Below are 18,375 nucleotides of genomic sequence, written 5' to 3' on the forward strand. Positions count from 1 at the left end.
CGTGAGACCCACATTCTCAACTTGTAGTCCACACACTACATTCGTAGTGCTCCTGCCATTACACCCATTACTCGCTGGACTCGCATTCGGAAGGACGACGGTTCAATCCCGCGTCCTGCCATCCTGATTTAGGTTTCCGCGATTTCCCTGAATAGCTCCAGGCAAATGCCGTGATGGTTCCTTTGAAAGGGCACGGCCGAGATCCTTCCCCGTCCTTCCTTAATCCGATGAGACCGATGACCACCCTGTTTGGTATCTTCCCCCAAACAACCCAACCCAACCCAACCCATTACTCGCGGCAGACAACCACCGAGTCCCGCAAGAGTTCAGGCAAATCGTGTGCATCCGCACTGAAGAAGGTCGTCAGGCGGTTAGCCTTAACGATATGAAGTGTGTAATGTAGGCTGTCTCTTCAGTGGGTTGTCGAATCTTCTAAGTGTTCTGCCAACAAAGCGCAGTCTTTGTTTCGCCTTCCCCATAATATTATCTATGTGGTCTTTCCAATTTAAGTTGCTCATAATTGTAATTCCTAGGTATTTATTCGAATTGACAGCCCTTAAATTTGTGCGATTTATCGTATACCCAAAATTTATCGGATTTCTTTTAGTACCCATGTGGATGGCCTCGCACTTTTCTTTCTTTAGAGGCAATTGCCACTTTTCGCACCATACACAAATTCTCTTTAGATCATTTTGTAATTGGAACTGATCGTCTGATTGTTTTACTAGACGGTAAATTACAGCGTCATCTGAAAACAATCTAACAGGGCTGCACAGATTATCACCTACATCATTTATGTAACTCAGGAACAGCAGAGGGCGTATGACACTACCTTGTGGAACGCCAATATCACTTCTGTTCTGCTCGATGATTCACAGTCTATCACTACGAACTGTGATCTCTCTGAGAGGAAATCACGAATCCAGTCACACAACTGAAACGATGCTCCATATGTACGCAATTTGATTAATGGTCACTTGTGTGAACGGTATCAAAAGCCTTCTGGAAATCTAGAAATATGGAATCGATCTGAGATCCCTTGTCGACAGCATTCATTACTTCATGTGAATAAAGAGCTACCTGTGCTGGAAAAGAACGATATTTTCTGAATTCGTGTTGGTTATGTATCAATAAGTCATTTTCTTCAAGGCGATTCATAATGTTCGAGTACAGTATATGCTCCACTAGAAAAAAAGCGGTCGCGGAATCGAATCCCGGTTGGACTTTGGATTTTTCAGTCTGCGTTTTAACCTAGCCTTCACCCCTCAACAATGTGAACAGTCTCCAGAAGCGATACGTGGTTTTGGTTCCACGCTAAACTGCAGGTCCCATTTCCCCGATTTGATAAATGGGGTAGGGTGGGTACACGCAAGTCGCCAAAGCGGCGCCAAATTGAAAGACTTGCACCAGGCCAGTCATCCACCACGAAATTTATGAATTTACCACAAATGTACACAGTAATTGCAAACAATGAACAATGGAACCAACTTAACATAATAACAAACAGCATCTACAAAGCCACTTTTGGAGAGTAATGGCCTATACGAACACGAGCCAAGAGACGACAAGCCTAAATATGACCTCAAGACAGATTCCCTTAGTTGGACGCCAAAGAAGAGAAGGAAGAAGGAAAAGCGAGAGAGACCCGATTGGTCCACAACTTCGGACGACTGACACAATCACACCATAGCATAACTTATCGTATGAAAATTACCACCAAAATGCACTCTAAGACTGTACATAAGTTAAAATAATATCAGAGAGTAGTGCGAAACTACTGTGAGAATGCTCGCACTATGGACACTTATATACATACAGAAAACCGCAGACAATAGAAAGTGAAGATGCTATAATAGGCTAACCCACAGCATGCTGCAGTACCAACTGTATGCGCACTGCACAGTCTCTTTTATACTGTATGGAACAGTCAAATTGAAACCGAACATTCGCCACAAGGGGACCATGGAATGTTTCCATTCAAAAGTAATCACTTCATTCATATTAACACATTTATCCCTCAGGTAAACGAGACGATCAACTCCTGTTCCATAGCACGCAGTCAGCAGACAACAGATTCACACCCGCATCCACTTTTGGCGCTCCTCATTCGAACTAAGCCGACGTCCAGCATCTTTCGTCAGATCGCCAAAGATTTTAAAATCACACAGTGAAAGACTCGGCCTGTACGGCGGATATTGCAGTCATGCAGTCTTTGGGTAAACATTGGAACACGCTGGTGTCGACTGCTGCGGATTCCCATCTTCAACAATGGGCCCTGAACGATGTGCTCCGAAACAATCGTGCCAGATCTGCCACAGATCTCTGTCTATTCTGCTTTACGACGGGCGAGAGGGCAGGGGGGGAGGGGGGGGGGGGAACTCGGACCTCCACACGTTCTGTGATCAGTCGTGGACGTCCAACATTTTGTCGCGTTCTTCAGCAAGTTTTCTTGAATGCTAACGTTAGAGCACTCGATCTAAGAAGCGTCTCGGCCGTTACCGACATGCACGCACCGGGGCGCCAGGCGATAATAAGCTGTCCTTTGTCAACGTATTTTATGCCAGTCGATTTCCCCATTTACGGCCAGTATCGTCGCTACAATCATTCCCTATTCATTTCTGCTCCGCTTATATATTGGGTAATTATCATTACACTGACGGTGTTTTAAGTGCTGCAGTGCGGACTTATATGTCGCAAGTCGCTGAAATATCGTAGGTATAGACGCATTCGCCATATACAGAAACAATAATAGCCCCGCTTTCTGCTTCCAGGTGAAAATATGGTGCTGCAAGCAGTCAGAATGTGAAATGTTTCCTGTTTGGACATCCACGGCTAGTCACAGAATGTGTGGAGGTCCGAGTTCTCCCCCCCCCCCCCCCCCACCCCACCTCACCACTCAAAAGCAGAATGGAGAGCGATCTGTGGCAGATCTGGCACGATTGTTTCGGAGCATATCTTTTAGCGCTCATTGTTGAACATGGGACTTCACAACAGGCTTTTATTTCTATTGTGAAATGACTGTTGGTTTAGAGATTTAAGAACGTTGCAGTTTTTCACACGAGAAAAAACGGGTATTGAGAAGAAAGAAATGTGCACCGTTGGTAGTGTTATTTTCTCAGATCGTCACCAATAGCAGTGCTGAATTACGGGAATTTCGCTGACAAAAGCCGCTGCGAAGAGACCTCATGTCAATAAACGGGCTAAAAAATATAATCGATAAAATTGAAGAAAATGTGAACTTCGCGGTGCAGTAGAAGGAGAGAGGTGGCCCACTCCCGTGGCAGGTAGTGATCAAGTTGCTGTAGATTTAGCCGACCATGAAGCAGGTGCCTCAGTCTACAGCCAGTGCTACGAGCTGCGTCATGTGAATTCTCTCTCCTATTGTCAAAGGTTCGAAACATTTTACGGTGCATTTTACAATGATATCCCTACATGATATGGAATCGGTATCAAAAGAAGCCCCAAGATACGCTATAACGTCGTGATTTTTCCATTCCTGCCGGCCGGTGTGGCTGAGCGGTTCTAGGCGCTTCAGTCTGGAACCGCGCGACCGCTACGGTCACACGTTCGAATCCTGCCTCAGACATGGATGTGTTTGATGTCCTTAGGTTAGTTAGGTTTAAGTAGTTCTAAGTTCTAGGGGACTGATGACCTCAGATGATAAGTCCCATATTGCTCAGAGCCATTTGAACCATTTTTTCACTACCTCTTCTTTCTTTTTGGAACGCACGGAAATGGATGACGTGTAGTTGGGTAATATTATTTCGATGGACGAAGCACATTATATTCTGCACAGTGCCGTTAACTCACAGAACTCTTGCATGTAGGGTTCCACTCCGCCACGTGTTGTGCAGGAATGTCCACTACACTCAGCTTATTTGATTGTTTTGTGTGGTTTCACAAGCTCTTACATTCTCGGTCTGTTATTCTGCGAGGAGACATCATCACGCATACCTGGTAGGTGTACGGTGATTTCTGCACGTTATAAGCAACAAATGATTTCAGCTTTGTAAGAACAGAACTGTGTCCACACCATTATTTTCGTGCGACATGGGGCGATACCTCACGTCACATGCCAGGTGAAAGATCTGCCTCGATAAACCTTCGGTAACGATCGCATCATCTCTAGGCAATTTCAATATGTATCACCTACAAGGTCTCCAGACCTAAATCTGTGTGACTTCTGGTTGCGGGGATATCAGAAATATCGCGACTCGTATTTATCAGGGCTGTACCTAGAATCTTTCTGATCTGAAGGATAACATAAAACTACGTATCACTCTAATATACTGGATATGCTGCGACCATGCCGAGATAAGGCTGGAGCATGTTCCTGAGTCTGGAGATCATACTGAACACATGTAACTACTGAACATATCTTAATAAACGTCATAGAACGTTGATTATCAAGAGTTTGATTGTTCCTCCCCATTTCCCGCACCCACACCATACTATGACGCGTACAGCGCAATATTTTCACCCCCTGGCAGAATGTGGACTTATTTTTTCAGCATATTCCACGAGCGAATACGATTTTCCAGATTCCTGCGCTGTATACAGCCGGCACCACAGCACGTGAAACACCGTCACTTTATTTATAACCACCTCGTACTTTCCTTGCCGTGTAACGTGCACACAACGCATTCAGGCGGCGTAACTTTACCAATAGAGTGTCGTGAAACTAACGTCACCTTTTATGCAGAGATGCCTGTGCAATTTTCCTTAACATCTACGGTGTTGACAACCGGGAGGTTACATCTACAGCAGAACGTTTCCGAATTCCTTCCATGTCTTACATTAATACGATCATCTGGTGATCACAAAGACCCGTGTAGTAGGCAATACTTCGGCACAGCACTCCGTCAAGGATGTCCTCTTTTTCCCAGATAACTAATTTTGCAGTAATTCCAGTTCGTAAAGATACCAAAGGAGATTCACGCTCCTACTATAGAATGACATATCCACCGGCTCAGAAGTTGCATGGGCTATGAGCACGACAAAATTGCTGAGACCGGTTCAAAAAAATGGTTAAAATGGCTCTGAGCACTATGGGACTCAACTTTTGAGGTCATTAGTCCCCTGGAACTTAGAACTAGTTAAACCTAACTAACCTAAGGACATCACGCACATCCATGCCCGAGGCAGGATTCGAACCTGCGACCGTAGCGGTCTCGCGGCTCCAGACTGCAGCGCCTAGAACCGCATGGCCACTTCGGCCGGCAGACCGGTTCACCCAGTAAACAACATATGTGAACATTGACTGATGACCACTTACTCAAATTTAGTTTGCTGACTGATGTTCTATGCCAACAACAAAGCAGGTATGAACAAAAGAAAGCAAGCCGTTATTCATTACGTCATTATGTTATTCTGGATTCCTCTGCAGTCATTCAAAGATGACCACAACTACTTTCCTATACAATACAGCATTGTCAGCAAACTATTTCGTTGACATTTTTATGCTCCGCTTGCAACACTTGCTGTCTAAGGTGATGTGGCTTGTTCATTTCGACAATAATGGATCGCAGATGCGGTGAAAGAAACCAACGCGGGATTCACTTGACGTGATTTACGGAATCCTTGGCAACGCAAACTCTGGATGACTGGGCTGGGATTCGATTCCCGCTCCCTCGGATACAAATCCATTGTGTTAACCGCTACGGCACCTCGCGCGGTCTGTTCTGGCGCGAACCAGATTCAGCTAGAGTCGCCCAGTTGCCAAAGGAGGTGGCTTTCACTTGAGAAGCGTCAGAAATGCTATAACCATTGTCGCTTACTCTTACTGATTCTCTACTCTGATACAGCTCAATTTTTGGACGAGTACACGGTAGTGTAGTTGTATCAGACTCAACATCTCTGCTCGTCTAATGCACCACCAATAATTACTCGATTCCTCGAATGGTACATTGCCAAGTGAGGACAAATCTCTTCACGGAGTTGTGGTGAATGTCGGTCCCGAAACAGTGCTCCCAGCACAGAACGTACTTTTAACTTCAGAAAGTGGGAAGTCCACAGAGATTAGCAGGACGCTGCGATTCTAAACACAATTTATCAGCTTCGTATCCTCGTACCTGTCGACGACTTAGATTCAGCAGAGAACAAACTCTGATGATAGCGCTTTGGTGCCAGGAGTGTTTAAGTCGATCGGTATATTCATACAGTAGTGTAATCCACAATAGCGAAATCTGTACAATGGAAACAAAAAGGAAAGAGACATAGCTAAAGCTCATTATAAAGAATTATAAATATTTTCCCAAAATACTAAAAAGCAAAGCATTGTACCCCTAACGTACCGGTCGTGACTTACAACGTTAAAAGTTCGTCATTTACACTCTGATTAGGACCTCAGAATCCCTGATTGCCTTGAACCAGCTGTAACGTATATTGCAGCTTCAACAGTGTTGGATGTGCCGCGGAGTACCATTTCAAGCCGAATGCCGTAGTTTGGCATCGGAAAACCACATCGTAGTGCTTCATCCACGAAAGAATTTCCACTCTACAACACTATGCATTTTTAAGTTTAGTTGCAGATGTAAAACGGACAATTTCTGCAAGAAAAATGTGTTCATAGCTCATAGTTACCTCAAGAGTTGCACATTCCTGACCAACTCTGCAACGAAAATTCATAATAGCCAGTCTAAAGAGGGCAAGCAGTGTCTCTCTCTCGCTCACGGCTATCTTGGAACTTCAAGGAATCTTTTCATTGCAGGTGAATTCCGATCTGCTGAATGATTCTCATCGTACAATCTCTGGAGGGGAAGGCGTCGCCAGGACACTCATAGGGACATCGTGAAAAAGGCCTTTTGTTCGGTAGTGGACACCTGATGTGAATGTGCATCATGATGGATCAACGTATAAGCGACGCATATTTGTTGGCGGTCGGAGAAACACTTTTTTTTTATTCATTCCTTTCTCATGAGAGCTGTCTAACCAAGGTTACAATGCTGCTAAATTAAGGTATTGCTGCAACTATCTGCGACTTTTTCTTCGTGAACAACACAACCCACCCACATTGTTGCTCTGCCGAACGAACTTTTCACAGGCGAAAATATCCACCTCTTTAACTAACCAAGGTCGTATCCCTTTCTCACAATGAAAGGCATAACACAAAACCGGATATTCATACATTTATCTGCGAAATATTGACCCACTTATAAATACAGCGCCCACCCATCGATTCTTACAAAGGTAACTGTGCGGTTTCTGGTGGTACCAAGGGAAATGCCTGAATTGAAAATCGCTTCCCAGATATTCCGAAATGGGGTATCCTCTCCCCAGCACGAGCGCACCGGCGGTTTTAGAGGCCACAATCGATGTGGGCAACGCACGATCAACTTGCTGGCTTCATTCGTCTGATGTCTCGAACGCCAAAATATATATCAAACCATTATTTAGCAGGTCGATACATTAGCACAAATAGCGAGAAAATCCTGTAAGATAATGAAGTATGCTGGACCAGATAGTTGAAGCTCAAACTAAAGAATATTTACTAAATAAAATTTTTACGTATGAGAATGCTTGCAAGCCCCACATACATTTTCAAGAGTCAAATAAAAGCAATGAAATAATCATTAATTTGTGTGGTGCAAGCAGAACAGTGAATACAAACTCACATGGGAATAATGTTCATTTAGCTGTACAGTAACTCGCGAATAATCAACTGCATCTTTCGAGATTGTGAATATGGAATTTGTGGTGTCACCGCCAGACACCACACTTGCTAGGTGGTAGCTTAAATCGGCCACGGTCCATTAGTACATGTCGGACCCGCGTGGCGCCACTGTCAGGATCGCAGACCGAGCGCCACCACAAAGCAGGTCTCGAGAGACTTACTAGCACTCGCCCCAGTTGTACGACGACTTTGCTAGCGACTACACTGACGAAGCCTTTCTCTCATTTGCCGAGAGACAGTTAGAATAGCCTTCAGCTAAGTCCATGGCTACGACCTAGCAAGGCGCCATTTGTAACATTGCATGTATCTAAAGAGTCTCACTTGTATCGCCATAATCTCCAGATGTCTCATCAAGAACGATGTATACAAGGATGGATTAAAAGTTAAGTAGTCCAGAAGCTACGTACTTTTCTTTATAGCTTTCATTACGTATCCTGTTTCAGACCTCACTCCATCCTTCGTGAGTTAGCGCGTGCATCTTGGCCGCCTCTTTCAATTAGTGTGCGTAGTGTTGGCAAGTCTGCCGACACTACAGAATTCGCCCCTAGAATTGCAATGAAAACTTTAGTTCATTATTTTCTATAAACACTGAGGTAAACACACAATAACTTCATTACACACGAATATAGACTGAGACGACAAAAGTCATGAGATACCTTATATTATCTTGTTGGACCTCATTCTGCCCTGCATAGTGCACCTCTGCCTGGCATGTACTCAACAAGTCGGTGGAAGTCCCATGCAAGTATATTGAGCCATCCTGCCTCTACAACCGTCCATCATTGCGAAAGTCGTGCCAGGGCAGGATTTTGTGCACGAACTGACCTCAAATTAGGCCCCTACATATTCGATGGAATCCGTGTCGGGCGACCTGGGTGACCAAACCGTTCGCTCGAACTGCCCAGAATATTCTACGAAACAAACGCGAACAGTTGTACCCAAGCGACACGGTGCACTGTCATTCATAAAAAATCCATCGTTATTAGGGAACATGACGTCCATGAATGCCTGAAAATGGGCTCCATGTAGCCGAACATAGAGGACCCAGTTCGTTCCATGTAAACACAGCCCATACTGTTATGCAGATATCAGCAGGTTGTACAGTGTCTTGCTGAAACTTGGGTCAATGGCTTCGTCGGATGCGCCACACTCGAACCATACTATCAGCTCTGGCTAACTGAAATCTGGAGTCGTCTGACGAGGCCACGGTTTTGCGGTCGTCTGTGGTGCAACCGATATGGTCACGAGCCCAGGAGAGACGCTGTAGGCGATGTCGTGCTGCTTGCGAAGGCACTCGCGTCGATCATCTGCTGCCATAGCCCATTAACGCCACGTTTCACCTCGCTGTCCTAACGGATACGTTCGTCGTACGCCCCACATTGATTTCCGCGGCTATTTCACGCAGCGTTGCTTGTCTTAGCGCTGACAACTCTACGCAAAAGCCGCTGCTCTCGGCCCTTAAGTGATGGCCGTCGGCCACTGCGTTGTCCGCAGTGAGAGGTAATGCCCGAAATTTGGTATTTTCAAAACACCCTTGACACTGTATATCTTGGAATGTTTAATCCCCCAAAGATTTCCGAAATGAAATGTCCCGTGTGTCTAGTGCCAACCACCATACCGCGTTCAGAGTCTGTTAATTCCCAACGGAGGCCAAAATCATATCGAAAATCTTTTCACATAAATCAAATGAGTACAAATAACGGCTCCGCCAATCTACAGCCATTTCAGACCTCGTGTGCACGGTACTGCAACCATCTGTGTACGTGGATGTCGCTATCCCACGACATGCTCAGTGTAATATCGTCTGCACGAAATAATCAGAGTTTCAAGTTGCCAAAAATCCTGTGATCGGAAATAGGTTCGGCGGGAGGAAATCAGTCCTCAAGAACACAATCAAATACACTCCTGGAAATTGAAATAAGAACACCGTGAATTCATTGTCCCAGGAAGGGGAAACTTTATTGACACATTCCTGGGGTCAGATACATCACATGATCACACTGACAGAACCACAGGCACATAGACACAGGCAACAGAGCATGCACAATGTCGGCACTAGTACAGTGTATATCCACCTTTCGCAGCAATGCAGGCTGCTATTCTCCCATGGAGACGATCGTAGAGATGCTGGATGTAGTCCTGTGGAACGGCTTGCCATGCCATTTCCACCTGGCGCCTCAGTTGGACCAGCGTTCGTGCTGGACGTGCAGACCGCGTGAGACGACGCTTCATCCAGTCCCAAACATGCTCAATGGGGGACAGATCCGGAGATCTTGCTGGCCAGGGTAGTTGACTTACACCTTCTAGAGCACGTTGGGTGGCACGGGATACATGCGGACGTGCATTGTCCTGTTGGAACAGCAAGTTCCCTTGCCGGTCTAGGAATGGTAGAACGATGGGTTCGATGACGGTTTGGATGTACCGTGCACTATTCAGTGTCCCCTCGACGATCACCAGTGGTGTACGGCCGGTGTAGGAGATCGCTCCCCACACCATGATGCCGGGTGTTGGCCCTGTGTGCCTCGGTCGTATGCAGTCCTGATTGTGGCGCTCACCTGCACGGCGCCAAACACGCATACGACCATCATTGGCACCAAGGCAGAAGCGACTCTCATCGCTGAAGACGACACGTCTCCATTCGTCCCTCCATTCACGCCTGTCGCGACACCACTGGAGGCGGGCTGCACGATGTTGGGGCGTGAGTGGAAGACGGCCTAACGGTGTGCGGGACCGTAGCCCAGCTTCATGGAGACGGTTGCGAATGGTCCTCGCCGATACCCCAGGAGCAACAGTGTCCCTAATTTGCTGGGAAGTGGCGGTGCGGTCCCCTACGGCACTGCGTAGGATCCTACGGTCTTGGCGTGCATCCGTGCGTCGCTGCGGTCCGGTCCCAGGTCGACGGGCACGTGCACCTTCCGCCGACCACTGGCGACAACATCGATGTACTGTGGAGACCTCACGCCCCACGTGTTGAGCAATTCGATGGTACGTCCACCTGGCCTCCCGCATGCCCACTATACGCCCTCGCCCAAAGTCCGTCAACTGCACATACGGTTCACGTCCACGCTGTCGCGGCATGCTACCAGTGTTAAAGACTGCGATGGAGCTCCGTATGCCACGGCAAACTGGCTGACACTGACGGCGGCGGTGCACAAATGCTGCGCAGCTAGCGCCATTCGACGGCCAACACCGCGGTTCCTGATGTGTCCGCTGTGCCGTGCGTGTGATCATTGCTTGTCAGCCCTCTCGCAGTGTCCGGAGCAAGTATGGTGGGTCTGACACACCTGGTGGGTCTGACACACCGGTGTCAATGTGTTCTTTTTTCCATTTCCAGGAGTGTATATTTAGCAATTGGGAAGCTTTTCCGGATTCGTAACTTTTATATAAAATTTCTCTCTCTCTTCAGCCACATGATCCAATTTCAAATTCATTAATAAAACATGAAATGTGGTGACGTTTTCGTCCTTTATTAGTGTTTTGCATTATAAAGCTAACATACTTTTGCACATGCTCTATGTAAGTGCTACTTAATTCTCTGTAAATTGCTACAGCAGAAACAATTTTATGTTTCATAGCGCACACACGCTCAACGTTTGCCAAACGTGACCCAGCTTTATATGAGTAATAGAAAAAATATTTTGAGAGATGTTAGAGTAGTAAATATGTTGAGTTTCAGACGGTGTCTAGAGTGTAAGGGCAAAAGTAAAAAATATCTCTCGTAGAGCGATCATTTTAATTTTAAAGTCGAATATAGAAGTAATATATGTACAAGCAATTTTAATGCTGCAATCTACTGATCGGCTGGGATTACGAGAACAGATGCTATATACAAACAGTGAAAGATTTATAAGTGTGAACTATCTATCAGATCTAATGTGTGTTACGTTGTACATTGAATAGTTCGAGTACCAGCATTAGACGTAGGTGTTAGATGACTGATAACAACATAATCAAAAATGTTTTTTTCTTCTTTCTTCTGTTGTTGTAGTGTTGAAACTGAATACAAAAGTCGAATCTACAGTTGTGTTCTCTAATAAATGTAGTACCTGTATTATGACATTTTTACACATTGATTAGCTAGTCATAAAGTAAGTAACTAGCTGTAATGTTTGTGAATTGAGTAGTATCAACACTGAATATGGGCATTACAAAAAGAAAACATTTTATTAAAGTGATAAACTGAGCTTGAACATCGAACGTATAGTTGCATTCTCTACTATAAAAAGTAATTTGACGTATTTTACAAATTTCCCTGTGATATTGTAAGAAATACACTGTACCATTTTTATACTGTATATCAGACTACGGATATTGTATAAATGTGATGTTACTACATCACAACAAAGATATAGGATCTTTATATTGTACTAATACAAAATGGGGGGGAAAATTAAGTGAAACACCACTGAGGTTGTACTGTGGCCATTTTGGACAATGGAAATATTATATTGGTTTAATAACTGAGGATATATCTCGAAAGTTATTTAGGAAGGTGGTGAAGGCTGACATTGATTCTCAGTCAGAATTAGGTCAGGGATTGTGTTCTTACCTATACGGATCTCCATCTCCCATAGAAGATTCGCTATGTCACTCTTATCTCTAAGTTGTGAAATCAGCAGTTTTTTTGTAAATTATGATGGTTATTTTCTAAAAGATGGATGGCAAGAGCGGACTTGCTATTCACTTGCAGGATATCAAGGTTCCTTAAACTTGGTTTCAAAATTTCTACCTGCTTGGCCAATGTAGAATTTGGAATAGTTGTTACAGTTTATAAATTCCTGAATTTTTGGGGGATACTAGTGAATGGAAGTGTGTGTATTAATCTCTATTGAAGTTTGTTTGTGGAAAAATTAATCTAGAAATACTTCTTTCTGAATGGGTTGTAAATTTAATCCTGAGCTTCCAGTAACAGAGAGCGACGCAAGAAATTGGGAACAGGAGACGGTCGTCTCGAATGATGTCTGTAATGTATTTTTTATCTCGCCTTCAGTGATGTCATCTTTCAATGCAAGCAATCACAATCTAAATTCAATATAGGAGTGTACGTTGTAGCGTGTACCGAAGGGCGTTTGCAGACTCATGGAAGAGAGCAAAAATAAGGCCACCTTTGTTTGTACGAGACCAAGATTCCGCAGATTTATCATTATTATGGCTTTCTGTTACCGTTTGATATGTGAAACACTACTTTAAAGATATTAAAACTACATTCCGCTCACAGAAATGCCCAAATGACGGGTGCATATTTGTGGTTTACTAACATGTATCGAGAATAACTGCTGCTGCATCAACTGTGTGAATAACCGTATCATTTAGAGCGAACTGGTAGCGGGTGAGACGGCGATGACAAAGATTTAAGAAGAACTGGTAGACGGACAAGCAGATATTGGCCTGCAGAACGTCTAGCGACTTTCAGAATGGAACAGACAGAAAGTATTCATTGGCTGTTTGGATTTTTATTTGAAGTTTGACCAAGGCTACAGGATACTTTAGAAGCTATGTCGTCAGCACAGAGAAGCATTTATAGAATCTGACAGGCGATATCAGAAATAAGGGTAAGTGGCAGTCGAAGTAGATTCTGGGAAATTTTTTAATTGAGCGCTACCTAACTCGGCGGATTAATTTCGTCAGGGAAAGGATTAGAACGGAACTGTATCCAGGATATGGTATGGTACTTACTGGTACACTGCTAAGCATTAAAGCTGCACCGCCTAGGAATTGGCGTATAAGAAATGTCAAACTGGAATGAAGTGAACTAAATGCTTGGATATATATGATCCAGTCACATTTATGTGACCATCACCCATGCTCGACGTCAACGTGCAGTAACTAGTTACAGATGGCAGGTGCCAGCACTGGAACTGGAAGATATATGAAGCGTATCGGAAGGACGTGGATAAACAGTGCAGTCTTGTGGTAGTGCGAAAGCGGAGAGATTTATCAGACGCCCAAATGGACATCAGGCGAAACACAGAAACATTTCCGAAACGGCTAAGTTTGTAAACTGCTCATGCGCGATCGTGGTTAAAGTATTTCGTGCGTGACAAAGTAACGCTATCCAAAAACAGTGCCGAGAAAACTGTTTCGGCACGGGCCACAGATGACAGGAGTTAACGACGGCTGCAACTGTGAACCTGCTGGCCCGCAGATGAACCAAGGCGTCACTAAACAGTGTCTCCTCAATGGCCGTTCATGCACCCATGCTTACTCCTATTCGTGCTTAATACTATTCATCGGCGATGAAGGTTGGAATTTACACATCATTACCGCAACTGGGCGTCACACTGAATGGTGACATTTGACCTTATCAGATGATTCTCTTTTCATGCCCCATTGGACAGACAGCCGTTGGCGTGTGCGACGTAAAACGTCTGAAAGCAAATACCCTGCGACAGTCGTCGGGAAGGTCCAGGCCGGAAAAGGGAGAGTTATGCTCTGGAAACTGTTTTCCTACCCTTCCCTGGATGATCTATCCATTTTGGGAAGCTCAGTCGATCAACACAAGTATGCACCTATCCTTGGGGACCTATTCCACTCCTACATGCTGTCGCGTAGGGTAGCCGCGCGGTATGGGGCGCCATGTCACGGTTCGCACGGCTCCCCCGTCAGAGGTTCGAGTCCTCCCTCGGGCGTGGTTGTGTGTGTTGTCCTTAGCGTAAGTTAGCTTAAGTAGTGTGTAAGCTTAGGGACCGATGGCCTCAGAATTTTGGTCTCATACGAATTCACACACATTTGAACATTTGAATAGGTCAGCGAGCGATCGCAGATGTCAGCGGCCATCCGCACAACTGCTGACAATCCCAACAGCGCTCCAGCGAATCCATGTTCGGCTGCCGCCACATTTCCGCTGACCACTGCACTCGGAACAACCGCCTTTATTCAGCGTCACAAGAACCAAATGGCCGCACTGCATGGCGACATCTCGACAAATTTTCTACGTTCGCGTCGGATATTTCACTTTCTGTAATGTTCAGCTGTCGATTGATGCACCATTGAATTTCATATCACGCTAACTTCAAAAACGGCTACTTTTCACATCTGCATCTGTGAAGCACAAGCTCTTATTTCGTGTGGCAGTGGATACTTTTTGCTTCGCTTTCCCACGTTTGGTGTCGTCGGAGAGCGGCATGCCAAAGCAAGATTGAAACCTCGCAATAGAGCCACGGGGAAGTACAGTTGCTGCATCCCGCACCGACGAATGAGAAAAGCTGGCATAGCCATGCCCTCTACAGCTTCGTTACACTGCAGCAGTCAGTAGTTTACTTGTTATTGAGCAGAGGAATGCTTACCTTCCAAAACATCCATTTTCCACACCTTCTTCTCTTCCCAGAGCACTTTCACATCTGATACATTAATCGCAAAACTCAGTTCTAGCGCTCAATTTCCCACCCAGTCACCACCAATCCTGGTACTCTGTTCCGCCACTACATCCACAGTCCACCCTCCGTACACCTCCATGCATTATCTACACTCTCCCGCCGGAATTTTCAACCACCTTCCGCTCTCCAATAATGAAATCCATACTCTCTTTCCAACTCTAATCACAACGCTCCACCTCACACCGTCCAATTTTTTCGTTGCCCCCTTCCTATACCTCGCTGACTTCTAGTCGCTATCTACGTTTCTACAAGACCCCATAGTCATACTCATCATCGCTCCTTCATCATGACAAAATGTTCATGTATCACCTAGCGTCACCATTACACCATGGCATCATTCACGTTCAAGGGGGCCCCTATTTTAACTGGGATATAGAATCGTCTGTCGACTATCAAGAAACATCGGTATTTTCCATGTATGTCCATTTTACAACTCCTCTTTTATTGTCAATTGTTTTTCTGTAAAAATCGTGGACTGGTGTAATTTTTTTTACAGTCATCTTCTACTGACATCTTTTAAATGTTTTAATCCTTTAAGTCACCTTTTGCCGTAGAGCGGATTTTGTTCGCTGCCAGCCCACCCCCCTTGTGGGGAACTGAAAAAAAAAAGAACACACACAACGCTCGAATTACCGATCAAGACGACAGCATCGTCTTAGATAGGCTACCAGCGTAAAGTGTTTTGCGGAGACAGTCATGTGAACGTTATGTCCGTTATTCTTTAAGTGAAGAGTCTAGTAAATTTGTCTCTGTCAAGTGCTACTTTAATATTCGGAGACAGAAAGGGAAATCAAAACTTTTCATGTTATAGTTCCATTCTACCTCTTTCCAGGGCAAAGCAAAGAAGATTCAGTCGTGCTGGCGAGGTTACTTTTATACCGCACAACATTCCCTCCTCCCCCCCCCCCCTTCCCCCTGCCTTTTATAGCAGCAGATGGTCCGCGGAAGAATGATTCATTGTAAGCGTCTGTGTGATCTCCAATCCTCTAATGTTGCCTTCATGGTCTTTCAGTGAGACAAACGTAAGGAAGCAATTTATTGGTCGACTCTTCTTGAATAGTTCGCTCTCGGAATTAACACTAAACCACACGAAGATGCACAATGCTTCTCTTTAACCGTCTGTCACTGGATTTGAATGAGCATTTTCGTGTCGCTTTCAAGCTTTCTAAACGGAAATACGACGAAATTTGCTACTATGACCTGGTGGATGACATCGGAAGTTCATTGAGGCTTTTTGCAGATGATGCTGTGGTGTATCGAGAGGTTGTAACAATGAAAAATTGTACTCAAATGCAGGAGGATCTGCAGCGAATTGACGCATGGTGCAGGGAATGGCAATTGAATCTCAATGTAGACAAGTGTAATGTTCTGCGAATACACAGAAAGATACATCCTTTATCATTTAGCTACAAAATAGCAGGTCAGCAACTGGAAGCAGTTAATACCATAAATTATCTGGGAGTACGCATTAGGAGTGATTTAAAATGGAATGATCATATAATGTTGATCGTCGGTAAAGCAGACGCCAGACTGCGATTCATTGGAAGAATCCTAAGGAAATGCAATCCGAAAACAAAGGAAGTAGGTTACAGTACGCTTGTTCGCCCACTGCTTGAATACTGCTCAGCAGTGTGGGATCCGTACCAGATAGAGTTGATAGAGAATATAGAGAAGATCCAACGGAGAGCAGCGCGCTTCGTTACAGGATCATTTAGTAATCGCGAAAGCGTTACGGAGATGGTAGATAAACTCCAGTGGAAGACTCTGCAGGAGAGACGCTCAGTAGCTCGGTACGGGCTTTTGTTAAAGTTTCGAGAACATACCTTCACCGAAGAGTCAAGCAGTATATTGCTCCCTGCTACGTATATCTCGCGAAGAGACCATGAGGATAAAATCAGAGAGATTAGAGCCCACACAGAGGCATACCGACAATCCTTCTTTCCACGAACAATACGAGACTGGAATAGAAGGGAGAACCGATAGAGGTACTCAAGGTACCCTCCGCCACACACCGTCAGGTGGGTTGCGGAGTATGGATGTAGATGTAGATGTATGTTAAATGTACGAGACTGACCAGTAGTACTCTGTTTCAGTCGAACGAGGGGTTGTAAGCTACCTCTTTCGTGCGGGCACTACACTTCCTGTGGATTCTTCCAATGAATCTCAGACTAGCAGCTCCCTATCCTCTTGTGCCATTACTTTTATGTTGTTGTTCCACTGTAAATATTTCCCTACTACACATAGCCTACTCCCAGATATTTCATCAAAGTGACTGCTTCCAGTGATTGATTGGCAATCATGTAATCATGCATTATGGGGTCCTTCTGATTATTAATTCAAAATACGCTAGATTTTTTTCATGTTGGGGGTTAACTGTTAGTTCCTGAGCCAAGAGTCAACCTCAGCACGTATTCTTGCATTTCACTATAATTTTCCAGCATTGCACTATATACAACAGCGTCATTCGCAAGCAGCCTCAACGATCTTCTGGTTTTATCAGTGGTGCATCATAAGAAGTCTGATCCACTTCGGAACCCAGTCACACGAGCACCTTGGAATGCAAAGAAAGCAACCATGTGTCCTCACAATGCAAGAAGTCGGTCCCCTTATCTATCAATAAGGCACGCCTCCCTTTCCCACCATCCCTACTCCCTCCCTTCTCCTTACTCCCCCTTGCTCCTCTCCTCCCACCCCCTTCTTTTCAACCAATAACAGAATAGTTTTAAAAATAGAAGATCCGATCAGAATCGAAGAAGGCAGAACTAGCCCAACTGTGTAAAATCCCCTATTTCTAACCAATCGCAATGAAGTATTAAAATGAGGGGTAGAAATTATGCCAGTCTGAATTACTTTCGTGATATTTGCGTAAAACTGCGTACACACACACACACAGACCTACTGTCTAACATTAATAGGACGTGGAAAAATAGCTCCTAGTTGCACTATTTCCACGGCATTTACATGAAATTGTGCGAACAGTGCATAATGTGCCACATCCCTCCCTTATATTCGTAATGCTATATACGCCAAAAAAATAAAAACAGCCAATTCCAGTGTAGCCCCAGTTTGGCTCTCCTAAAAAATGACGCCATTTCATCATAGACTACGAAAAATCGTTTATAGACCTGATCGCCATTGCATCTTTGAATTTCATTGGAAGCTATACATCATGCACTAATGGGGTATCTACCACGTCTGTACCGTCTGTCAAATGTGCTAGCTGTCACCATCTTGGATTGTGAGGTCAAATTATTTCATTCCTTATATTTCAAGGTAGTCACATGACTGTAGTTCTTGCATTACAAAGAGGATCAACGTGCTCATGAT

This window comes from Schistocerca nitens, chromosome 1, assembly GCF_023898315.1.
Source record: "Schistocerca nitens isolate TAMUIC-IGC-003100 chromosome 1, iqSchNite1.1, whole genome shotgun sequence".
In the NCBI taxonomy this organism is placed as follows: Eukaryota; Metazoa; Arthropoda; class Insecta; order Orthoptera; family Acrididae; genus Schistocerca; species Schistocerca nitens.